The following is a 27926-nucleotide window of genomic DNA, read 5'->3' as shown; positions in this document are numbered from 1 at the left end:
AACAAGAAGTGAGGTGGAGGGGAGGGGAAGGGAATAAGAACATGAGGCAAAAGTTTGGTCAAGTTAGGGGTTGGACAGAAGTGGAGAGTATTGAAAGCTATGGGGGTGATTGGGGGTTAGGGAGAAACATGGTGTCAGGGAAACTCCCAGGAATCCATAAAGATGACCCCAGCTAAGACTTATAGCAATAATGAAGAGAGTGCTTGAATTGGCCTTTTACTGCAATCAGATTGGTGACTACCCTAATTGTCAACAGAGAGTCTTCATTCAGTAAATAATGGAAGCAGATTCAGATATCCACAGCCAAGCACTGAGTGGAGCTTAGGGAGTCCAGTACACAAGAGGAAAGATGGATTGTAAGAGAAAGGGGATGAAGATCATGATGGGGAGACTCACAGAGACAGCTGACCTGAGCCAATGGGAGCTCATGGAATCTGGATCAGCAGCTAGGGAGCTTGCATGGTACCGATCTCAGCCCTCTCCATGTGGATGACAGTTGTGTAACTTGGTCAGTTTGTGGAGCCTCTAGCAGTGGGAACAGGACCTGTCCCAGATGCATGAACTGGCTTTTGGGAACCTATTCCTTATGGTGGGATGTCTAGCACAGCCTTGATGCAGGGGGGAAGATATTTGTCCTGCCTCAACTTAGTATGCTATGCTTTGTTGACTCCCATGGGAGGCCTGCCCTTGTCTGAAAGGTGGAGTAGATAGAAGGGTAAAGACTGGAGGTGGGGAGAGGGAATGGGAAGACAGAATGGAGAAAAAACTGTGGTTGGTACATAAAATAAATGAAAAAAAATAATGAAAAGAGAAAAACAAAGCAAAAAACAAAGATATCATGGATGAGTAATCACCGTCTTCCTGATAGCCCACCTTGCATTAGTACATGGTGTACGAATTAGTACTGGGGACACAATGATGAAAATATTTCAGTTCTTACTATTAGGAAACTCAACTACTGTGAAGTACAAACACCAATTTTCCCCATGAAATAAAAGCAATTTGTCACAATTATCAGGAAAATAATATAGTAACTAAAGAAAGAATAAATAGAGTAAGTCAAGAAATGCTCCATGGAAGATGTTATCTGTGACTTTTATCTTTAATAATAAATAATTAAGGCCAGGTGCAGTGCTGTATGCTTATCATACCAGCACTGTGAAGTGGATCCTAAGCTGGAGGACATGACAATTTGTCTCAAGAAAAACAAAAAGGGTTTCTTACACATGTCGTTAATTTATCTGAATGTCTAGTTTTTTTGAAAAGATTTACTTAGTATTTGTGTGTGTGCATGCATGCGTTTTGTACAACATGTTTGTTCAGGTACCTGTGGAGGTAAGAGGGGAGTTTTGAATTGCCTTAAACTGGAATTATAGGACATTGTGAGCCATACAATGAGGTTTCATGAAATTGAACCCAGTACCTTTGCAAGAGAAGAAAGTGCTTTTTAGCCATTGAGCCATCTCAGCAGCCACTGTTTTGTTGCTTTACTTTCTGATTTATTTATTTATTTATTTATTTATTTATTTATTTATTTATTTATTGTTTTCACATCCTGACTATAGTTTCCCCTCTCTCATCTCTTCCTAAGACCTTTCCCCTCCCCGTCAACTCCCCTTCTGTTTCTTTTCAGAGCAAGGTAGGTCTCACATGAATATCAACCAGCCATGGTACACCAATTTGCAGTGAGACTAAGTACCTCCATATATTAAGACTGGACAAGGCAACCCAGTATGAGGACTAGGGTCCCAAAAGCCAGTAAAAGGGTTGAAGATAGCCCATTTTCTCACTGTTAGGAGTCCCACAAGAGGACCAAGCTATACAATTGTAACAGATATGCAGAGTGCCTAGGCCAGTGTCATGCAGGCTCCCTGGTTGCCAGTTTAGTCTCTGTGAACCACTATGAAGCCAGTTTAGTTCATGGTATGTGTTTTTATTATGGTTTCCTTAATCACTTAGGCTCCTACAATTCTTACTCTTCCTCTTCTGCAGGATTCCTGGAGCTTTACCTATTGCATGGCTGTGGGTCTGAATCTGTTTCCATCGGTTTCTGGGTGAAGCCTCTCTGATTAGGAACCAATCTGTGAGCTTAGCAAAATATCATTAGGAATCTTTTCCTTGACTTCTTTCCCCATCGTGTTTGGTTCTACCCTAGGTCTCTGGGCTATTCAGTCTTTAGTTCCTGGCCATGCAGGCAGTGTATGTCATTGGTTCCCATGCATGTTATGGACCTCAAGTTAACCCAAATATTGGTTGGCCACTCCCACAAGATCTGCACCATAATTGCCCCAGCATTTCTTTCAGGCAGGACAGACTGTAGGTCGGTGGTTATGTGGTTGGCTTATTCTCTAGGTTTCTGTTTTGGTAGCATGAAGAATACCTTCTCTCAACAAAGAGACAAGAATGTATGGGTGAAGAATTCATGCAGGCACTAGTGCAATCCATCTACATTCAGTGAGCTGTGTAGATGTGATCTTCAGTGATGGGGCCCCACTGTCAATTTCCAGAAAGTGACCTTCTGTCCTAGCACCAGGTGCTGGGCTACAGATCTGCATTAAGTTAACAACTCAACCTAACACAACCCAGTCCAACCACTGAGTGTCTGGCCTGGATACAAAAAATGGCCAGTTCAGACTCTATATCCTCCATTACTAGTTGTTCTCACTAGTGTCACCCTCATAGATTCTAGGAAGTTTCCATTGCACTAGGTTTCCACATCACTCCCAACACCCCAATTCCTGCTGTCTCTCCCTGAACTCTCTCCCCATATCCCTCCCCAGAAACACCTGATCCATGTGCTCCCATCCCGACCTGTCTCCAATTCACCACAAATTCTATTCTGTTTCCCCCTTGCAGGGAGATTTATGTGCCCCCACCCAGAGGCTGCCTCTTTGCCTGACCTTTTGTGTCTGTGGATTGTAGCTTGATTATCATTTACTTAACACCTAATATCCATTTGTAAGTAATTACATACCATGTGGTCTTTCTGGGTATGGGTTACAAATTTCACACTTGAGTACTATATTTACATTGCTTCTACCCCTCACACTCACTCTTCCTACTCCTCTATTCAAATTCATGATCTCTTTTTTTCTTTAGTTATTGAATACATGTACATATAACCACACATATACACATAGATATGAATATGTAAGTACAACCTGGAGATTCCATTAAATGTTCTTTGTGTTTGATGTATGTGTACAAGTGTCCGAGAGAAGAGAGAGAGAGAGAGAGAGAGAGAGAGAGAGAGAGAGAGAGAGAGAGAGAGAGAGAGTGTGTGTTTAGGGCTGCCTGATTAAGATCAGATAACTTATCTGGGGGAATAATGTCTGGAGACAATGGATTCTCCATTTCTCAAAAGTTATTGTCTGTTGCCCTTCACCTAGGTATGGGGCAACATGAGATTTTCCCCACTCATCTTTAGACATTAACTGGTGTTGTTATTGTGCTGAAATTTTTGAGGCCATATTATTGAGCTTTCATGGATGCAGCTTCCCTGTCATATATAGAAAAACTATCTTTCAGTAGATGTCCTGGTTCTGTCACTTTTATCATCTTATCACACTCTCTTTCAAGATGTTCTCTAAGCCTACTGGGTAAGAGTAAGACTATAGATTGTCTCTGTAGTTTAACAACTTGTAGATATCTGTAGGGGTTTCTTTCTACTATAAAAGTAAGCTTATTTGATGTGAAAGATATGCTTTTCTGTTGGTATAAGGATAGGTATTTAGAATGCACTTAGAAATTATACCAGTTTAAGAAAGTGTCCATAATTGTTGGTTCTTTCTTAAGGTCCTTGACCTCACCGGTCATGATAGTTGGTTGACTTTATTGTGCCAAGCATGAATTATCTCCTATTGAGTGGGACTTAAGTCCAATTAGACAGCTGTTGGTTCCTCCACAAATATAAGTACCACTAGCACACTCTTGATGATACCTTGCCATGGTAGCTATTATTGTGTTTTACATTATACATTTTACACACATTTTACATTTTGGGACGACTATGGATTACTTTCCTCCCTGGGTAGCTTACATAAATCTGTTGGATACTATGAGAGCTAGCCCTCAGAGATGAAGCTTCCAGGTCAGTTCCAGCTTAATTCAAGACCTATTCTAAAATATGTGATACCTTCAACAAAAGGGCCTTAACACTCAAGTTGTGGGAGGCACCCAAGGAAAAAAGCAATGACCTATATTGTTTGGGGAGTTTATTGGGATCCCTTGACCAACAACTCAAAGGTAAATTTCATATATCTGGTATATTTGTGACTTTTAAATTAAAAATGGTATTAAAGATATTAAATTAAAGCCGAGCGTTGGTCGTGCATGCCTTTAATCCCAGCACCCAGGAGGCAGAGGCAGGCAGATATCTGTGAGTTCGAGACCAGCCTGGTCTACAAGAGTTAGTTCCAGGACAGCCTCCAAAGCCACAGAGAAACCCTGTCTCGAAAAACCAAAAAAAAAAAAAAAAGATATTAAATTAAAGAGGTAGCAACAGATTTGAAAAGATATATTGTGAAAATGGAGAAATTGGCTTTAATACATTCCTGGGACCTTGTAGGGAGAAACCCTGATTATAGGTATCGCTGACCACGCCCATTTGGTCATGATCACTGTTATGTGACGAGGGTTTAAGAAGGAGGGAGGGAAGCGCGAAGCTCTCTTGCTTGGCTGAGCTGAGCTGACTGGGAAGCATTCTGGGTATGTCCTGCTCAGGTGCAAACCTAGTCACTGGTTCCCTTGCGTGAATATTTTTCCCCTAATAAACTACCATTTATAACCTATCTTTGACTCCACTTTGTAATCATCAATAGGACCTAGCAGCATTCATATCCTGACTTTTCTAGTTCCTATCTATGATTTTGAATGAAAATTACTTCATATCACTGTGCTTCAGCTCTTACACAAAGTGGAAATAAAACCATCTATCTAATCTAATAGGATTAATAATAAAGTAAGCCTGTTACATGTGTATATTTAAAATGGTATTTAGCATACAGTAATCCCAGTGTTATTTTAAGCTGTTATTTTAAAAGCAGTTTGCTTGTGCTATTGTTTTCAAATTTAGATAGATAGAATGCATGTCTATGTAATCAATAATCAAGTAATGATATAGTCAAATGAGGAAAACAAGTCACATTTTAAAATACTGTATTGTATTTTGAGACTCACCATTATGAATTCAAAAGACATCTGTTCTTACATTGCAATAATGTTCTTACATATTGCAATTGCACACATGTAGGAAGACAGCCCATTTTGTGCTTCAAATATTTTTTTCTGTCATTTCTATATATTCTTTGCTTACAACTGCTTACAAAGTTGTGTGAAACTTTTAAATGTCTAATTAAAAACAATGAGCCTTTCTCAGCCTGGAAAAACATGCATGTTCATATAATGTAGAGACTGAGAATGTTGGATTTAGGAATATATATATATATATATATATATATATATATATATTTAAAAGAAAGGGAGGTAGGGAGGTATATGGCAGGGTTTGAAGGCAGAAAAGGGAAGGGGAAATGAAATAATTATATTATGATCTCAAAACATAAAAAGTATTTTAAGATGGTAGACTGCTGATAGATACAAAGATGTAGATACTGAAATTGAGGTAAAGATTTTTAATATAAAAATAAAAACATGAGCATAAATGGAATGGAAAGATAGGACCTACTTCAGATCACAAACATCACCATATTTTTAAAAATTTTATTTAAAAAGTATTTTTCATTTTACATACCAACTCCATTTCCCCTTCCCTCCCCTTCTCCCACCCCTCTGCTCCCATGTCCACTCCTGAGTGGGTACCGCCTTCCTTGTGGAGTCAACAAAGTGTGACATACAAAGTTGAGGCAGGACAAAGCCCTTCTCCCCTATATGAAGGCTGAGCAAGGTTTACCTCCATAGGGAATGGGCTCCAAAAAGCCAGTTCATGTTCCTGGTATAGGTCCTGGTCCCACTTCCAGGGGTCCACCCAACTGTCATCCACATTCAGGGGTTCTAGTTTGGTTACCTGCAGGTTAACCACCTGTCAGTCCATAGTCCTTGAACTCTCACTAGCTGGGGTCAGCTGTTTCTGTGGTTTTCCAAATGATGTTCTTGACCCTTTGTTCATATGATATCCCCTCCCTCTCTTCAACTGAACTCCTAGAGCTCAGCCTAGTACTTGGCTGTGGGTCACTGCATCTGTTTCCATCAGTTATCGGATGTAGGTTATATATGATGACAATTAAGGTAGTCACTAATCTGATTAAGGAGGAAGGCCCATTCAGGCACCCTTTCCACTTAGCAATAGTGTGGTCATCCTTGTGAATTCCTGGGAATTTCTCTAGCATTAAGTTTCTCCCTAATGACATAATGGCTCCATCTATCAAGATATATCTTTCATTGCTCTCCCCTTTGTTCCTCCATTGACATGGCCTTCTTGGTTCCTCATGTTTCTAACCCCCATACCCTTCCTTACACCCCCTCCTAGTTTACCTAGGAGAGCTTAACTATTTTCCCTTCCTAGGGCCCTCAATGTGTGTCCCTCTTAGGGTCCCCTTTTTACCTAGCTTCTCTGGGGTTGTGGATTGTGACCTGGTTATCCTTTGTTTTACATCTAATATCCCCTTTGAGTGAGTCCATAATGGCATCGTTATACTTTTACAAGATATAAAATGCCTAGATTTTTATTTTATAGGAAATTGAAAGCCATGATGACTCTTAGTAAAAGAGTAGCATGACCACATTAGTTTTCATTCTTTTCTCTGTCTCTTCTGTTGGAGATAGTCTAAAGAGAAGAGCAGACTTGAGACTATCTTAAAGTCATGTAAACAGATCTAAGGTATAAGTAATTATCCCTCTCATCAGAAAGTGTCAGTCAGTGATTTCATTTTTTTTCAATGGGAATTTTTAAAGATTAAGAACCACACAACATGATTGGTTATTGACTAATTGGGAATAAGTAGAATTTGGAATATGTAGAGAAAGAACGGGAGCTAAGAACCTAGATTTGAAGTCTCCTGGGTTTCATCCAATGCTCTTACCATTTCTCTAAGATGTTTACTCTTCCCTGCTGCCGCTATTAGCTTGTGCTGGACATCTTCCATGGCACAGGAGCCTGTTCTTTCAGTGAAGTATCCTGTGTATCTTCCTTGTCTCTGTGATTACATTAAGGGACTGCAAGCAGGGATTGCAACTTCTCTCTTTCCTTTATATCCAGAGATGCTCATTTAGAGAAGCATTCCTGAAAGTTAGCCATCCTGTACCCAGGAGCTCGTATGGTCATTGGGTGGCCTGGGCATCAGCACAGGAATAGAGGAAGATGCCTACTACACCTAATGGTGTAGTTCTCTAGGACCCATTTAAGTGTCTCCGTGGGAAATCTCTGCAAAACTGTGATTCCAGCTACCCTGGGGGCTTTGCCCAAACAGAGAGTGCTCTTGGCTGAGCCTCCAATCCTTCCATTTCTAAACTTTGTGTATTTCAACAGAAATCTGATCTGGACTCTTCTGATTCATTTACACTTAAATCATCCAAGGGCTCTGTTGTAAGAGTGAATTCGGCTCCAAAAATGTCTTATAAGCGTTGGTTATAAAACTCCCTAAGATTTTGTGAGCTAAAATTTTTTTACTCCCTTTTTCTTTGAAACAAGATGTTGTGACTTTGCCAAGAGTAAATGGATTTCCAACCTCAAAGGGGTCGTGTTTGGTTCAAGAGTCAGAAATTATGGAGCTCAAAGGCCCAAGTACATTCTTCAAGAATTGGCAATAATGAATCCCAGGGGATGGGAGGAATGATAAATCTTAGAAGCTGAGTGAGGGGGTGACAGGAAGCATCCATTCTACCCTTTTGGCTCAGTGCCTTAAAGCCTTAGGACTTTTGTCCCTTAACTGAGTAAATGGGGCCATGAGACAACACACTGCTACAAGTTACCAACAAAATTAGGCAGAGAAACATTTCCCATTTTGAGTAAGTGCCTGACAGTTTAGAGTGCTTTTCACAGTTTTTCCTTTCACTTAGTCCTTCAATGGCTCTGAAGTCTAGAAATATCCATCTCCGTTTTTTTTTTTCAGAAAAATAAATTGAGACTAAGAAGAGTTGCAGTGACAAAGTTGCAGTTACAAAAAAATCTGTAACAAAGCCAGGGGTTCACTTTAATTAACTTCAGACTGCATTAATAAAGGAGACATAAGATGTGCCTACTTATCTTGAATTACCAAGAAACAATAAAGGCAACAGCATAGTTCCTAATTTGAAATGTCTCTGATGCAACCTGAAATGCAGTAATAGTGTTTCTTGATCTATTGGAGCCCTGGGGAAAGTTGGTTGATACATCTCTTATAATTAACTGTATTTTTATCTTTACACTTTTCCTATTCATAGTTTTTCATACTTAATTAGACTGTGACTATCTCAAAGATTGAAATGTGTTTCAGGTATCTTTATGTAGCTTAACTCAAGGTCAGACATGGGAGAAGATATGAATGATCTACAAATAAGTGTTGGAAAGATATAATAAAGGGAGAGCTTGCATCTGTGTCCAAATACAGACACAAATGTGTAGGAATGTGTTGTATGAATGTAGAATTTTAGAAAATTGAAGGACTGGGTGAGATTAAATATGTTACTATGAGAATTTAAAAAATAATGTCATGTGTATATGTATATCTATGTATATATCACAATTATATTTTTCTATGAATGTGTATAAAGATTGGCCATAAAGGCACTTAAAAGTTTTCTGATGGTATTCTTCCATAGAGGAGTGAGTCACCAAGCCAAGAAAATGAAGTTGGCAAAACATATATTTAAGGCCATGACATTCTTTCTGCTCTTCTGTGCATTTCTTTCCATACCCAGTCCCTTGAGTCCTTAAGTCAGAGGAGACTTACATATAAATTCATTAGGAATATTGACACATAAGTTCTTTCCTAGTAATGTTTTGTTTTTTTGCATTATGGTAACATTGGCCTCTTAAATTGAATTTGGACAGTTTAACATCCTAATAAAATTTTATGACAAACCTATTGTAATCAAAACAGTACATGAGTTGAAGAAGAAATGCCTATTTATCAGTGGAACAGGAAAAAAAGAAATGCATCCATGCATAAGTAACTACTTAAGTAATCTTCAGTAAGCATACTAAGAATTCCAAACATGAAAAGTACATCTACTTTAATAATAAAATTGGAAAATATAGCAACTATACAAAACAATATAGAGCTAGGCATGGTGGGACAGGCCTTTAATCCAAGCACTTGGGAAGCAGAGGCAGGCACATCTCTGTAAATTCAAAGCCAGCCTGGTCTACAGAGCAAGTTCCAGGACAGCTAGGGCTGTTACATAGAGAAACCCTGTCTCAAACAACAGCAACAAAAATCCAAACAAAAAATATAGTTTTTTCTTAAAATAGTAAAACCAGAGCTCTGAAATTATTCAATATCCCAAATATGTATTTCCAAAGAAATACAACCTAAGTTTCTATAATACAAGTCTTGCCAGACAAGTCATTATTGTAACTAGAATGATTCACAGCTAGGTATGGTTGATGAGTTGATGATTAATTTTTATCCTCCAGTAGTATGCATAGAACTTTACAGAACTATGAAAGCTACCCAGTAGAGTTTAAGCTTTTAGGTCAGTATCAACTTAATTTCTCTATCTCATATTCTATTACTCAACATATGTTGCTTTCAATGACATGGTGTCACCTTGAAATTCTATAGGGTAATAAAGAACATTGCCAATAGCCTTTAATGTTTTAGGGTTTATGGAACTTCCCCTGGTCATCAACTACCAAAGATAACTCCAAGTCTTGAAATTGGATTTTTCATTTGTTTTCCCATGATGTTTAGTTGGGTAATTGTTGCTTATTATATGTAAGCATTTATATTCTATTATATATTTTAGGAAACTTCTACAGTAGGATAAAATCATAAGATATTTTCAACACATTTTAATATTAGTTATTCATTATTATCACTTTTGTCTTACAATTTCATCTCCACCCTATTTATTTCATGTTCTATTATTCCCCTTTACTCTGCTACACTACTGTATTCTCCTTCCCTTCAATTGAAAACATACCCTATGATCCCTTATTAATTTTCTGCCCTTTATGGATATTTTAAATGAAACATCTGAAATTCAAAGGTAATACATACACATAAGAAACAATGAAAATTTGTGTTTCTGAATCTGGGTTATCTCACTCAGATTGATTGGTTCTATATCTGTCCATTTATCAGTGAATTTCATACTTTTTCAACAGCTAAATAATATTCTATTGTGTAGAATATGCCACAATATCGTTATCCATTCATCAGCTGATGGATATCTATGCTGTTTCTATTTCCTGGCTATTGTGAAAAGATCAGCAATGAAACAAAAATGACATGTTTTCTGATTAGATTTTTTTAAATAAAAATTGTATTTACATAGAAGCATTCAGAATATCAACAAAACAGCTGCATTTTTTTGCAATTACAGAGTGGTATTCAGTTAACATAACAATTATCTTCGTATAAGCTGCATCAAAGACAACTGAAGACGGCAAAAAAAAAAAACCCAAAACAAAAACAACAACAACAACAAAAACAGAAAAAAACCTACCATACCCATATATAACTAATTTGTGCTGTGCACCAACAAGAACAAGCTTTAAATTTCCATGCCAATTTACAACCCCCAGTCTGTACCAAGAGACCAAAAAGAAGTTCAAGGACACCAATGAACCCAAGAGTCCTCCTTCGGCCTTCTTCTTGTTCTGTTCTGAGTATCGCCCAAAAATCAAAGAAGAACACCCAGGCTTGTCCATTAGTGATGTTGCAAAGAAACGGGAGAGATTTGGAACAACACTGCTGCAGATGACAAGTAGCCCTAAGAAAAGAAGGCTGCCAAGCTGAAGGAGAAGTACGAAAAGGATATTGCTGCTGCTTACAGAGCTAAAGGAAAACCCGATGCAGTGAAAAAGGGGGTGGTTGAGGCAGAAAAGAACAAGATAAAGAAGGAAGAGGAAGATTATGAGGAGGATGAAGATGAGGAAGAGGAGGAAGAAGAGGAAGAAGAAGATGATGATGAATAAGTTGGTTCTAGCGCAGTTTTTTGTCTATAAAGCATTTAACCCCCCTGTACACAACTCAATCCTTTTAAAGAAAAAAAATGAAATGTAAGGCTGTGTAAGATTTGTTTTTAAACTGTACAGTGTCTTTTTTTTGTATAGTTAACACACTACCGAATGTGTCTTTAGATAGCCCTGTCCTGGTGGTATTTTCAATAGCAATTGATTAGATTTTATATAGATATGGCGAGAATCTATAGGAAGTATAGGAAAGACTATTCTTGCTATAAAGTGATAACAAGTATTGATAAATTACGGTCAGATCTTAGTGCTTTGTGGAAGATAAAACTTGTGACAAGTGAAATTGGACCTTTGACAGAAAATATCTTTTGTAAAGTGATGAAGGAACAGCCTATCCCTCCTCCCTGCTAACAATAAATGTGAGAAGAGAGAAGTGATTTAAGAATTGAAATGGTGATCATAAGGGAAGCCAAAACTTATAAACTTAGAAAATTTGTAGCCTACCTATGAGTTGCTAAGGAAGCCCTATGTGAATGTGTAATGAGCAGAAGTAGTCCTTTGTGAGTGTGTGTTGTTTGCTATAAGCTGGCTATGCAAAGGACAAGGCCTCTGACCCATATGTGGGAAATTGGCAGAGCAACTTTCCCCTCATAGGTCAGGCTCAGAGAAAACTGGCAAGAAACAAACAAACAAACAAACAAACAAAAAAAACAAAAAACAAAAAAGCCTCCTGCCTTTTGTCTAAGTGTTTACAATTAGCCGGTGTGTGCAGAAACTAGCAGCTAAAGCTTCTTCCTCTAAGATGTTTGCAGCTTGACACTGTTCACCTATGTAGACTTCCTACCTATGGACACTAGCTAATATCTCCTCCCTGTGTTGCATATAATAAACATCCTGAGTTTCCATATTGCTGTGGTAGTTGGTGCCACTCCATCAGAGTGCTGAAATTGCACATGACTCCAACATTTCTGTGTGTATGCATGCCATTTCTTTAGTGTCATTCTCTTTTCTTCATTCACTGCCCACTCCTAGTCAGGTTTCCCGAACCAAGCTGGATGCCATACCTACACACAATGTAAAAGAAATGGAAAGTCTATTTGGGCTCAAACAGGAAAAATCTGGCTATGTTTAATAAAGATTGAAATGAATGAGGTACAGCATCAAAAGGGAGGGCCTATTAATCAATGCAGCTAGAAAATTAGTCATTCATTCATACAGAAACCAAGACCTTCACATAAACATAATGGAAGACTGGATCTAAACACTTGGAGATCATCCTAGCTTCATGTCATATCACAGGACCAGGGTATAAGTTCCTGGGGATGCAGGCTGCCAAGTGATTTCGATGCAATATTTACTGTTTCCAAATTCTATTTTAAATTATTGGCTTGTTTTTTTCCCACTGCAGATCTAAGATATCCTTTATGTAGGTCTACCAGGATCAGTGTACTATACTTAGTGACTAGTAAAGCAATAGATATGATTACTTCCACCTAGACTTCAAACAATGAGCTAAAGAGGTATGAGGTACTGAGAAATAGTTATCACAGAAAAGAGTTGATTATTCTTTTCCATAGTCCCCTCTCTACCTGCCTCAGATCCTCTTCAACACTTACTACTTCTTGCTCCATTATCCCCCAATATGGAGAAACTATTATTGTTATTCTGCTAAACTGGTATAGTATTAAACCTACTGCCAAAGACTTATAATTGCACATATGGATAAGTGCATCTCTCAAATTTCATCAGAGAATCTTTTTTGCAGTCAGTGATGATTAACACAACTGGACATTGTTCATAGAATAAGAGATTATAGAATGTTCAGCCCCAAGTGGGATATCTATATCACAGTGCCTACTCTTAAGCCTCAGGAATTCCCATAGAAGAGGGGAAGAAGGATTGTAAGAGTCAGAAGCAAAGATAGCTCCCATTAAACAGTGTTTTCTGTATACAACTTGAAATTTTCCTGAATGAATTGCAAGCATCTGTGACTATTTGCACAAAACCTGTACTAAATCAAAGATGAGGTGATTTTCCCAAACCCTACCCTAGCTAGAAAGTAGATATTATAGTTGAATGTAACCCCTCATTGTTCATATGCAGCAAGCTTAATGCTTACAATGAGTGTTTGGAGTTAAGACTTTTGAATGGTGATTAGGTCTTTCATAAATGATTGGTGAGCTAGAGTTATATTATGATGATAGGGGAATTGGCTATTGTGAGAATAAATTTGCTCTAACAACCAGGTTTGCCTTCATCTGTCCTATTATCTTCCCCTACTCTCTGCTGCAGAATGATACACAAAGTCTTTTTCTAGATGCTGAACGCTTGATTTTGAACTTCCCATTTTTTCTTCAGAGCGTCAAGAAATGAGTTTAATTTCTTTGTAAATCACCAACTTTTAGTATTCTTTCATCATAATCCAATAGCAGTGGGCTAAATGAGATTTGATCCTGGTTTTTATTCTTTTAAAGCCTTCTCTATTTCTACACCTTTATACAGAGAAGCCTCACAGTACATAAGTGTGGAATGAAATACAAATGTAAGTCTCTAGGTGAAATTTTCTGAGTGACCAGAAAAAGCTAATCAAACACTATCTATAATCCTTTTCATCTAAAATGTGAGGCTTTTTAAATGTATACTTCAATTGATTATTTTGAGCTAAGGATAAAAAATTTAAAAAATATGCCTGAACTACACAAAACAAAATATACTAAATGTTACCCTACAATTAAGAGAATGGGGGAGTGGTAAAGACTGGCACTAAATGCCTTGTGCTCAGTAGTCTTCCATAGTTTGGAGTAATTTTGTTTTCTTAATCTCTTTTTTCCCTTTGAAAATTTTGGAAACAATATTTTACATGAAATCTTGATGTTTAAAAGAAATGCAGAGATGGTTAAAACTAAATGGAAGTCCAAAGTCTATGCAGCAGCTAACAAAAGACCCTAAAAAAGTACTGACTTAATGGGTTGCAACCAAGTAGTTGGCTGAAAATGTATGGGGGTACAGTGAGAAATATCTGCATATTTTTGTAATCCATCTTGCTCTAGGCGAAATGCTGTTCAGGGTTTAAAGATGTCTAGAAGTTCATCAAAATAGCATTTGGGTTTCAATGGTTTTTCCTAGGACCTTTGGCTTATCACAAATCTTGTAGCATTTGATTTTGATTAGCTTTGACAGAGCTCTTTGTTGCTTATGTTCTCCTGGACTTAAGAATGACAAATTCAATACTCTTCCTCCCTCTTACTCACCTTTCCTGAAAAATCAAAGGTAATTATGGAGAATGTTTCCCATGTCTCTATTTCCTGTTGAAATTTTGCCCATATGTAGAGAAGAGAAGTTCCTTCTAGGACTATAGTTCAACATCAGTTGAATGTGTCAACCGTAGCATGTTCAAATAGAACTGCAGTCACAGCTCTCTTTTTTTCCTTATTTTCCTTTTATAATTTAGATTAGAAACAAGCTTGTTTTACATGTCAATCCCAGTTCCCTCTCCCTCCCCTCCTCCCCTGCCCCCATTAACCCCTACTCCATCCCCTTTCTGCTCCCCATGGAGGGCGAGGCCTTCCATGGGGGATCTTCAAAGTCTGTCATATCATTTAGAGCAGGGCCTAGCTAGCCCTCCCCCGTGTGTCTAGGCTGAGAGAGTAGCCCTCTATGTGGAGGGTTCCCAAAGTCCATTCATACACTAGAGATAAATACTGATCCAGTGCCAGAGGCCCCATAGATTTCCCAGGTCTCTGTCACAGATTTCTCAAAGTTCTGTGTGTGCTTCTTTCAGGGATTATAATCTCTGGGCTAACAGACATTTTAAAGGCATACTCATGTGAACATTCATCAGGAAGTCTGTTAATCTGCGCCACAGAAAGAAAGACAGCCCTTCCACATTTCCCCTGTAAAAATCCCATCATGACTTGCCATCTTGTCAGACAGCCCTGCCTTAAGTTCATGTTTCTTTCAACCACAGCAAAAGTGATAGAACTGAAACTCCACCAAGAAGGCAAATCATTTCATAAGACATGGCTTACAATAAACATATCTCCATTGGACCCACAGATATTCCACTCTCAGAAAGCTCAGTCTCAGTTGAATGCCTTACTACCCACATCAAGTACCATACCACTACTTTGTCCAAACTCTTCTTTGATTCTGACATATCTCACACTGATCACCAATCTGTTGTGTTATTTTTCCTGCAGCTATATGAAAAAATGTCTAGTCATGTCATATATGACACTGATGACAGACCAAGGTAATAAATCCAAGCCTAGATTTGAACCAACGAGTTTTTTTGGGGGGTAGCTTATAATAAATAAGTGTCACAAGCGTCTGAACCTCAAAGGCCAAAAAAAATGTTCTGCCACAGCATAGGATGGCTTAGGTAAGGTACATTAGCAGACTCTTCACCCCAGTCATTCTTATACCTCCTACTCTAGCACTGAACAAGATGGTGTGCAAATGAAGCATGATTACTGAAAACAGAGGGGACAAGAAGGAATATATTGTTGGAATATCAGTCAGGATTCTGATTACCCTCTTTTTATGAGGGAACATTAGTGACTGGTCCCAGGATGATTTTGTTCAGGTGATCACAGCTGCTTTGATTTCAAGATAAAAATAGTTACATTGTGCCCAGAGGAAACAGTTTCACTACAAAGCAATTGTTTCTTTTTTACTAATTAGATTTATTCAGTTATTTACATCCTGCAATTTCCTCTCCCTCCTGTTGCTAGTCCCTCCCTCCACTCCCTGCAATCCACTCCTCCTCTGTTTCTGTTCAGAAATGGGCATGCCTCTCATAGGTATTAACAAAGCATGGTGTATCAAGTTATTATAGGCCTAAGCTCCTCCTATTTTATTAAAGCTGCACAAGGCAACACAGTATACTGAATAGGTTCTCAAGCAATTGTTTCTTAACAGTGACTTTACATGCCACTTGATCTTAACCCTGTATTTTTCAGATATTTAAACATATGTGGTCATTTTGTGAGGTTTTCCTGCTGATAATATGTATAAAATAAGTGGAGAAACTTTCTAAGGAATGATTCAGCATACAGAAAAAATCGCCAAGTAAACAATTTTGGCTTATTCATAAAAGTTCAGGTGCTGAAGAAAATAAAGTTTCTAAATACAGTGTGATAATTTTCACTGAAATCTGCTTCAAGAGAACCAAACCTTGCATTGAGACTAATATTTAGAGACTTAAGGAATTTTAGAGACTGAAAAAAAAATCCTACTAGGTTTGGACTGCAAACACTTAAAGACAGTTATAACTGGCAGTATTTGTTGGCATCTTTCCAGATAGATATATCTACCACAGAAAAGGATGTTGGAGTATCAGTGAAGACAAGCCAAGCCAAATAGGTCTGGGGATGGTGAGAGCAAGTATTTGATTACAATTGTTTGGCATTTTTAAACATTCCAGCATTTTATGTATATGTGAGTGGGGAGAGGCAGGATATATTAATGAATATGAGCTTAGAAATCAAGATGTTATAATCCATATACCAGTAAGAAAGTTAATTTAGGAGACAAATAGAATAGCCAGCACAATTAAAGCAGCAGATATTGTCTTCTTGAGACTCAAGGTCTATTGTAATTAAGATGGAGGAATATAGAGAATAAACAGTTAATAGATGATTAAGAAACCATTAAGCTCTCAAAATCCTTGGCCATCAGAGAAATGCAACTCAAAACAACTCTGAGATATCATCTTAAACCGATCAGAATGGCTAAAATCAAAAACACCAATGACAATCTATGCTGGAGAGGATGTGGAGAAAAAGGAACACTCCCCTCCATTGCTGGTGGGAGTGCAAACTTGTAAGACCACTTTGGAAATCAGTATGGCAGTTGCTCAGAAAAATGGGAATCATTCTACCTCAAGATCCAGCAATTCCACTTTTAAGCATATACTCAAATAATGCACATACATACAACAAGAATGTATATTCAACCATGTTGATAGCAGTATTGTTTGTAATAGCCAGAACCTGGAAGCAACCTAGTTGCCCCTCAACTGAAGAATGGATAGAGAAAAATGTGGTACATTTATACAATGGAGTACAACTCAGCAGAAAAAAATAATGGAATCTTGAAATTCGCAGGCAAATGGATGGAACTAGAAGAAACCATCCTGAGTGAGGTAACCCAGTCACATAAAGACAAATATGAGCCCTCATCCAGTGGCTGGTGGAAGCAGAGGCAGACACCCACAGATATACACTGAACTGAACTCTGGAACCTAGTTGCAGAGAGGGAGGAATGAAGATTAAAGGGGTCGGTACCAGTCTGGTGAAATCCACAGAAACAGCTGGCCTGAACAAAGGGGAGCAATGGACCCCAGACTGCTGTCTGGGAGGCCAGCAGAGGACTGATCCAGACCCCTGAACATGGATGCCAATTAGGAGGCCTCTGTACTCTAGGAGACCTCTGGTAGTGTATTACTATTTTTCCCTGGTGTAAGAAGGGACTTTGGGAACCCATCACACGTGAAGGGATGCACTCTTGGCTTGGACACATGGGGGAGGGCCTAGGCCCGGCCCAGGATGATGTGGTGGACTTTGGGGACCCCCTGTCGAGGGCCCTACCCTGCTTGGGGAGTGGAGGGTGGATGGTGTGGGGGGCAGGTGGGGGATGGGAGGAGGATGGGGGAGGGGAGGGAGAGGGAGAGGGGATTGACATGTGAAGCAGGCTTGTTCCTAATTTGAACTAATAAAAAATAAAAAAGGCAAAATAAAACAAAGCAAAAATTACAAAAAAGAGAAACCATTAAGAAATGTAAATCACTCCTACATATTTTTAGATCAAATTTTGGTCACATGACTATGTTTAACTGTGAGAGCAGCTACAGAATACAGAATTATTATTGTGTGATTGTGTAGGTAAACACATTTGATAGAAAATAATCAAACGCCCATTTTAACATTGTTCTTAATACTTTGCAAATACAATCTAGGTTAATCATTCAATAACCCTTGTAAGGAAAGTGTCATTAATATCCCTAAATTATATATGGTTAAACTGAGAAAATTCAGAAGCATTTTAACCATGATCAATCAGCTAATAATGACAAACTAGAGGTTCAAGCCAAGGAACCAGAAATAAGAATACATAGAGTTTATCTCTTCCAATATTTTAAGAATTTGTTTGTTTGTTTCTATGAAAAAATATTTCTGGAATTTCAGTAGAAATTGCACAAAACCTATATATAAATTCAGAGAATTGACTTCTTTATTATTTAGGTGTTTTCTTTCTTTTATTTCTAGTTTGAGAATATATTTCATATGTTCTTGACTTTGAGTTTTTATGACACAATAATAGGTGTTGTGTATTAGGGAGTAGTTTATCATACCTTATAAATCATATTCTGCTATTGTTGGACAAAGTAATCTCAATATGTCAGTAATTCCTGTGCCTTTTATCGAACTTTTCCATTAGTTGCTGAGATGGAGCTTGAAGTATTTAATTATAGTTGTGAATTTGTCTATTTCACTTTTCTGTTCTATTAGGTGTTAGTTACTTTATCTATCTTAAAGGTGTATTGTTTGATGTGTATTTGTTTATGATTGTATCTGTTTGATATAATTTTACCTTTTATCATTATGCAATGCTTTCCTTTTGCTTATAGTAATTTTATTTTATCTGAAGGAAAGACACTGTTTCAGTGTGGCTATTCACTAGGGAATCATATGACATGATAGTTATGATTATGTGATGCAGTATACTATGCTCACCCATAGAACATTGACTCAGTAGTCCTAGTGATGTAATCAGAAGCATAACAGAGCTAAATCTATGGCAATGCTCATGTAGCTTTTAACATTTTCTAACAGAAGAAAATTCAGAAGGTTCAAGAATTATGTGGGATCCTTAGAAATTCTACTTACCTCCCAGGTGTAGGTGCTTTAGAGATGTTGGAGTAGGAAGGGGAATGTTAACTGAAGATAGGACTTTGTCGATGGAGCTTTCATGAGGTAGTCATCCATACTTGGGTAAACTTTTCTTTGATAAAGCCAGTATTTGAGTCACCTGCACTTCTAAACCAAGGCCAATAAATTCCCTGGCTCACTAGACTAAGCTTGTGTGGAATCATTGTTTTGCTCTGTTGTCAACACACTGAGGTGAACTGATGTTTGCTTACTTTTCCCCCGGGGAAATGTGCAAGAGACAGTATCAGATGTTGTCAGATACTACACCAGTCCTGAATTGTTATGAATAATGTACATTAAAGGTATCAAAGCAATCCTGTCACATCCAGTTGACTTCTGTCTTTTTTTCTAAGAATATTTTATGCAGAATATTATTTTAAGGTGTGTGACTTTTGTTTATGCTTCATTTGTTTGCATTTGTGAAGCTGTGATTCTTTGTTATCTAAAACACCTAATGGTCTAACAAGGATAGGAATGGACAGCCAATAGCAAGGCAGGAGCAAGGATAGGTGGGGCTGTCAGGCAGAGAATATAAATAAAAGGAGAAATGAGAAAGGAAGGAGCAAGAGAACAAGGGGAAGAGGAAGTCAAGGGCCAGACACCCCAATACACAGCAAGACACAGAGTAAGAAGGAAAGAAAGGCATATAGCAATAGAAAAGAAAAAAACCCAGAAGCAAACGAAAGATGGGTTAATTTAAGAAAAGCTGGCATGAAACAAGGCAAGATAAAATCGTGCACACCTAACTAAGAATAAGTCTCAGTATATGATTTATTTGGGAGTTGGTTGGTGGGATCCCCCAAAGTGTCCAATGAATAAAAAGAGTAAAAATCACACAACATAGTAGCATACCAACATGTGCCTGTATTTCCACACAGGGCCTGGAATAGCTGGGAAAAGGATAGGGCTCCTTTAAGAGGCACTGCTGCTCAGCTTGCGGTGCTAAATAGAAACTAGAAATGGCAAGGTAGTTAAAAACTGTTGTTGCAATGCAGGTAGCAGCTTCCATAGCTAGAAAGGTTTGATGCAGTTCTCCCTCATGATCCTCTGACCCAGCTGTGAGCTGTAGGCTTGCCTTTCCCAAACTGAGAAGTGGACAGAGCCAGCTTATAGAGCTACATGCTGATGACCCAGGTGTAGCTTAACAGTTTAAAGTTTGTGCATGTGGTCAAAAAAGACAAGATGCACAGTAAAAGAGATCCAGAAGGAAAAACCTCTAAATAGGTTCTAGGGTATTTGACAGTGTGCATAGGCTTAAGAAAGAAAGTAAAAGGGTATGAGTAGTCAGAGAAAGAAAGAAATAGTTTAAAAATAGTAAAATAAAGTCTTAAAAGATAGTAAAAGTAATTAAAAAAGAATAAGCCACCAAAGATGAGAAATACACAGTGAGTCTAGATCCTGTATACTGCTGTGTTGATTTTGAATTTTTTGATTGCTATAAAAGCAAAGGACAGCTGCTAAGGACCTGGAATTGAAAATGGGACTGTGTAAACAAACCAGCCTAGATACTTTAAGAATGTTTTAACTTTAAAATAGTCAATAATTTTATTTGTCAAATGTAAATAAAAATGCTTTGGAGAAGTGCTTTTGCTTTGGTTTCCATAGGAAACAAGGGATTGTGGATTAATTCCAGGTTGGTATGGATCGGGTGTGATCGAGGGAGACCTCCTGAATCTTGACAGGTGATGTCTATCAACAAAGGTTATAATTGGTCTTCCCCAGGACTTGGTCACTATCTAAAAATTTTCTTGGGGACTCCTGGGAATGTCGTCACCCACAGCCGGCAGGAAGCAGTATGGAGAAGACTATGCCCACATTTCCAAGAGAAAAGGGGGGGTGTGGGTTGTCTTTGATTATTTTTTAGGTTATGTGTGTTTATTATAATTTGGGAGAATATAGATATATAGAAAAACAACTGTTAATCTCAGATATTTTGCCTTGACATGGATTTTGGTATATGGATACAAATTCAAAGTCAATTTGTTACAAAGTATATTTCTACTCTTGTTTAAAGGACTTTTGTATGTTGATACAAATTTCAAGTAATTTTTGTTATACCACACTGTCTATATGTTCCTACTTTGTTTAAATGATTTTTGTATATTGATACCAACTTCAGGTTATTATGGTACAACATATTGTATATATATTTCTGCTCCTATTCAAGGTATTGTACCTAGGCAGTTCATTTTATTTTATTTATTTTGTTTGTTTGTTTTTTCGAGACAGGGTTTCTCTGTGTAGCTTTGGAGCCTGTCCTGACACTCGCTCTGGAGACCAGGCTGGTCTCTAACTTACAGAGATCCGCCTGCCTTTGCCTCCCGAGTGCTGGGATTAAAGGGGTGCACAACCAACACCTAGCCTAGGCAGTTCATTTTAAAATGTAAGGTGAAATTCTAGTTTTTGAAAACTATTATTATGAACTATTTAGGATAATCAAGAAACACAAGTTGGTAGTTAGTCATCTATGACACTCAAATTTGTATATATGTTAGATATGTTTTCCAGATCATATAGAAATGTATTTTACATAGATAGATTGTCTTCATACCTTTCAAAGACCTACAGAATATGGCATTTAAAATTGTTAACTTAGGACTTTTCATGACAATGAGACACATTTGATCCAGGCAGCACCAATGTACTTCAGAGATGATAGGCATCAGAGAAACTCCTTATGGAGTTTTCTTTCAATGTGGCAAGGCTAGCCGTTTGGGCAAGAAGTTGCTCTTGGCCTGGGTTGCATGACAGTATGCTGTACACATTGGCCATATAGGACCCACAAGAAATTGACCACTAAACTTTGCCCAAAACAAGGAAGGATGGTCCTTCAGGCTTCCTGTGTCACAGTAGAAACTGCCAGACATTTTGCAGGACACAGAGGAAAGTGAATGATGTGCTGCCAATAAAGGAAGGAAAGTCTTTTAAATTTCTTGCTCCAGTGAAAAGTGTGCCAGATGCTATGGGCCTGTAGCCTGAAGATGGATGCCCCAACATTTCAAAGGAACATTGGGTAACTTTTCAGGCAGTCAGATGTCTCTGTCATTTCTAGGGATTTTTTGGAAGTCATTTTCAATGCACTTTTTGTTTATTTAAATAATATTACATCCTTCTAGTGTATTTGATGGAATTGAAGACTGTATAGAAATAGTTGCTTTTTCCTTAGGTATGGTAGAAAGTAAGCTAGGTGTAAAACTTTGGATTCACTAAAATAGGATGATGATGCATTATTTTTTTTCTGAATATTCTAACTACAATGGACAGAACATTGTAAATTAATTCTTACTTGACAACTGTTTTTATTGTATATAGTTTTACTATGTTAAAATTAAAACATTTCTTTTTATTTAGATCAAAAGGGGAAATGTGGTAGAATATTATTTTAAGGTACCTGACTTTTATTTATACTGCATTTGTTTAACTCTGTGAAGCTGTGGTTCTTTGACTATCTAAAACACCTGATGGTCAAATAGTGAGGCAGGAGCAAGGATAGGACTCTTGCTTCCTTAGCAGCTACATGGCAACACCTTGAATCCTTGTAATACCTTTCTCCATCCCTGTTTGAATTTCCTGCCTGGATAAATCCTGCCTGTCCATTAGCCAAAACAGCTTTATTTATCAACCAATAAGAGAAACATATATTCACAGCATGCAGAAGGACATCCCTTATCAATTACCTACTTTAAATTTTAATAGATTTTAATTTTCCTTTTTATTATTTTTTCATTTATTTTGCATAGCAACCACAGTTTTCCCTCCCTTCTCTCTGCCTGTTCCCTCCCCCACCATCTGTCTACCCCTGATCTCCTATCCACTCCTCCATTCACAAAAGGGCGGGGCTCCCATGAGAGTCAACAAAGCATGGCATATCAGAACCAAGCTCCTCCCCATGCATCATGGCGAGGTGAGGCATTCAAGCATGGTAAACAGGTACCAAAAGGCCAGATCATGTGCCAGGGACAGGTCGTGATCCTGCTGCTAGGGGCCCCACAAATAGACCAAACTACACAACTGTCATGCCATTCTTTAAGAATTTCAGAATCTGCTACTATCATATTTACTCCCTCCCCTGTTTTCTCCAAGATTCACCACCACCTACCTTTCTTACCATCCATCTTCATGTCCTCTTTTTCAAGAAATGTATTGCATCTAAATTATGTGCCCAAATTATTTTGGGTGTAAAACTTATCCTTAAGTAAGTTCTACTTATCAGGGGACACTTTCTTTTTGTGTTGGTGTTTTTCTTGTTTATATTTAATTTTCCCACATAGTATATCAGTCCCTGCACCAACCAAGAAGCGATTTGGAATTAATTCCTGCTGGAAAAAAGAAAATCAGTATTCTCCAGTGAAATGTCACTGAGTATATCAAACACAATCCAGTGCAGGCTGCATACTCGGTAGTAGTTGCAACTACTTTTATGTCCCCAACATAAAAGGGTACACATTCTGACAGAAAATTATCTTATTAATTTTCAACTCCACTCTCTATGCTGTTGTTTGTCTAGGTTGAGATTACACAGTGCTTGTTTATTCTGTCATAATCATTTTGAGTTTATATGTGCAGTTGCCCTGATATGTTTAGCAGATGATGTTTTCTTGCAGTTATTCAACATTTCTGGCTCTTTCACTATATCTACCCCTTCTCCCACAATGAACCTAAAACCTGGAGAGGAGTATGCAAAGTATATATGTTTTTTTCAGAGATGAGAATTCTGCTGACCCTTATTCTCTATAACTTCTTCAGTTGTGGATCTGTGTTAATCATTATCTTCTGAAAACTGAAGCTTCATTTATGAAGGTTGTGAAGTGCACTAATCCCTATGTAAAATAAGCCATTCGGAGTCTATTTAATACTATGTCTAGCAGAGTAAGAGTGATATGTTCTTCTCTAGAGCTCAAAACCTGACTAGTAACCAGTTCTTGACTCTGATAATGCTGCCATGCATGGATTTCATCTTGTGTGTTATGCCTAAAATCTAATCAGAAATTTATTGGTTACCCCATAACATTCATGCCACTATTTTACCAGTGGCCATGTTTTACCAGGCCAGTCCTTACGATATCTTACAGTATTCATAGATAGACATGATTGATAATTACTTTTCCCCATTTGTAATTTGCCCAGGACCTTCCAACAAATCCAGCTACAAGGGATGAAGCTTCCTGATCAATACCAACTAATGTTCACTGTGTTCTAGGACTCAAGTTTGTGATGTCTTCAGCAATAGGGTCTTATAGTCAAATTCTGGAGAGTGATAAAGAACATTGGTAATATCCTGTAATATTGAGGGCTCTATGGGGCCCCACTGGCTAAGAACTCTAAAATTAGTGATCTAATCCTGACACTGGTGATTTTATTTCCTTTCCCAAGGTGTCTAGTAGAGTCCTGTACCTACACATTACTCTGAAGGACCATTTAAACAAAGGTAGAATCATGGTTAACAGTTATCCTAGTTTTCTCTGTCTTTCAATATTTTCAAATGCTGTTTTATAATTGATGTTTCTTTGGTAGCTTATTTTTATCTAGCACCTTTCAAGTTTTTCGCTATTCTTTAATTATCTAAAGGTTAATTTTTGTGATAGATTTAATTAGGTTTCTTATATTTGGATTCTGTCATATTTTCTTCTGAAATCTTAAAGTTTTAGGAAACTTTGGAATTATTTGTATGTGTGTGTGTGTGTGTGTGTGTGTGTGTGTGTGTGTGTGTGTGTGTGTGTGTGCACAGTGGTTAAAGATCTAGGATCTCATATTTATGAGAGAGAGAAGCACTCTCTCACAGAATGATATATTCAGCTAATTTTACCTAATGTTTAGAAAATTGTTGGTTCATTTTGTTAGTCATCTTTTTATGTACTTTGTCTATGGATTCAGAGACAGCTTAACACTCAGATCCTTTGACAAGAATTGTGATAATTGACCATATTTGATCCAAGTGATATTGTCTAAGGGATTTCCCTTGCTGACAGACCTGTGTTTTTCAGGAAAATGCCATAACTGTTTTTGCTTAATTGCCTTAGTAAAATTTGTAGAGGAAAGACCATCAATGAGATAGGTTTTGATTATACTAGTGTTGGCCTAGGGTGTTTGGCACCTCCTATTCCTTACCTTGTCCTCAGGGAGTTTTAGTATGCTATCTTGGTAAATAATTTTTCATTTGTAATTTTTAAAAATTGTATAAGGAGAATCATATCTTACATAGTGTCTCTAGGTGTTCATAAGATGCCTTTAAATATAATTCTTTATTTTGAAAATATTTCTGGACATGTTTCCATCAACTGTCAAATGGATGCATTTGTGGTAGTACATTCATCCATAGAGTATAGATTCAGTTATGCAATTTTGTTAAATTCATGAAGTATTTCTGAAACTTTTGTGAACTAGTTTTCAAATGAAGCTAAAGCTTGTAAGATACACATAACACTCTGGCTATGTTTCCCTATTTAATACACACGGCACTTCTGTGCCACTCCTTTGCTTCTGTCATAGAGAATTATCTGGTGCTTTGCTCCATACATATTCCAGAGACTAACCATTATGTCCTATCTCCTATATATGTTTTTCTGATATATTAATTCATAGATTCAGCTTTATTCTTCCTGTACATGTAAAGGAATTTTAAGTTGTAATACATAGGGAATCTGGATGAACAATATTTTTGTATAATAACAGTATTTTAAGCAATAAATTATTTTATTTATGTTTTGTTGTTTGTTTTTCAGTTAGAATTTCTTTTATTGAAGACAGACTTTTTATACATTATACCATGATTACAGTTTCTCCTTCATCTAATACTTGCTGTTCCTCCCTACATTCCATCAAATATGAATTGAGCCGCTTTGTGTCTCTCCTTAGAAAACAACAGACAGCTAAAAGATAATAATAGGATAAAATAAAACATAACAATACACCAGAATAGGACAAAGCAAACCACCAAAAGTAAAATAGCCCAAGAAAAGGCACAAGAAATGAATATAGATACAGAGTTTCACTCTTTTGCAGACTCAGGAAGCCCATAAAAACACAAAACTAGGAGCCATAATATATATGCAAGGACTTGTAGGGACAAAATCCCTTAAAACAAAGGCAAAAATAAAATAAAACAACAACAAAAGTTAAGAAAAAGAAAAGAAATATCTCTGATATGACATTATGAAAAGAACCACAGACTATCCTGTTGAGTTCATTTTCTGTTGGCTATCTATTGTAGGGCATAAGGCCTCCCAGTTTCCTCAGTAAGACTCCCTTGCAGAAAACTAAACTTTTACTTGTAAGTGATTATCAGTAGGAGATAGATTCTAGGTTATGGATGGAGGCAACTGTCCACTTCTATTTTTGTAGTGATATATTGTTTATGATTTTTTAAATTTCTTAAAAATTTTTATAATTGTAATTAGAACAATTTTAAATTACAAACAAGCCTCTTGCACTTTCAATCCCAGTTCCCTCTCCCTCCCCTCCTCCCCTGTCACTCCACCCCCTATCTGAACACCTTTCTACTCCCCAGGGAGTGTGAGATCTTCAGAGTCTGTCATATCATTTGGAGTAGGGCCTAGACCCTCCCCCATGAGTCTAGGCTGAGAGAGTATCCCTCTATGTGGAGTGAGCTCCCAAAGTCCATTCGTGTAGTAAGGATAAATACTGATCCACTACTAGAGGCTCCATAGATTTCACAGACCTCCAAACTGACATCCCTTGTTCAGAATCTGTTGCAGAAATAGAGGAATGATGAACAATGGGGTCAAGACCAGGCTGGAGTACCTGTCCACTTCTTTCATCTCTAGGACCTCATCTGGTACAGAACCTGTGCAGGTTCTGTTCATATTCTCTGTCTTTGTTAGCTCACACTTGCATTGGTCCTGTTGTATTGGTCTTGTTTCCTTGGTGTTCTCCATTCCCTCTGTCTTTTACAGGTTTTTTGCCTCCCTTCGGCAGAATTCTCTGAGGACTAGGGGAGGGAATTTAATCGATATCTCCCTTTAAGGCTGAGTCTTCCCAGGTCTCTCACTCTGTATATTTTCTCTGTGTGTGTCTCTATACCCTCTGCTGCAGGATGAACCTTCTCTGATGATGGCTGGCTACGTATATGAGTGTAGCAGAATATAAATAGGAGTCATTTTATTGCTATGATCTTTTAATAAAATCATAGTATTTGGTTTTGTCCTTGGTTCCTGGGCTACATAGGACAAATTAGGGCTACCTATTTCTTGAAACTAAAACATGCATGGGTTCCATCTTGTAGAGTGGGCCTTAAATCAAATCAAATATTGGTTGGCTATACCGGCATGCTTTGTGATATCATTGCACTAGCATATCTTGCATGAAGAATAACATTGTAGATCATAGGGTTGTACCTGGGTTGATATTTGATTCTCTTTGTTTGTAGCATTCAGAATATCTTCATGTACCAAAGACTCTAGAACACCACTGGAGTAAAAGCTCTATGTTGATCACTGCTTGGCTTCTTAGTATTAAGTGAGTTTTGTAGGTGTTGTCTTCAGCAATATGGCTTGCTATCAGTTAGTGGAGAGCAGCTTATAGTGTTGACAATACCCTGGGTCTCGTTCAGGGATTCCCATGGGACCCCTTTTGACAAACACTGAAATTGATGCAATTCAATCCTTTTACTAGAAGCTTTATTTGGTGGCAATTAATGCGCTGTTGGGGCTCTGTCTTCTCCATAATTTTGCAATTTTATTTAGACAACTTTTCTATATGTGTGTATTTTAGTAACTTTCTAATGTATTCGGTTTCCATACAACCACTCAAATGATGTTTAAATTTATCTGGGTCTCCCCGTATTCCCTCCACCTCTACAATTGAGATTCCCATTCCAGCCTGCCCTTGACTATCCTTCCATTCATCCATACCAATCTATTAATTTATATTTCTACTTTCGAGGGAGACTTATCCATCCT

The 27926-nt window shown here is 37.7% G+C and overlaps 1 pseudogene; it reads left to right on the top strand.

Annotated features, from left to right (window-relative positions):
* Positions 1–382: 382 nt before the first annotated feature.
* LOC118239386 lies at positions 383–11080 on the top strand (annotated as a pseudogene).
* Positions 11081–27926: the final 16846 nt, after the last annotated feature.

Source organism: Cricetulus griseus, chromosome X (genome assembly GCF_003668045.3).
Source record: "Cricetulus griseus strain 17A/GY chromosome X, alternate assembly CriGri-PICRH-1.0, whole genome shotgun sequence".
NCBI classification, from domain to species: domain Eukaryota; kingdom Metazoa; phylum Chordata; class Mammalia; order Rodentia; family Cricetidae; genus Cricetulus; species Cricetulus griseus.
This window is presented reverse-complemented; position numbering and strand designations above follow the sequence as displayed.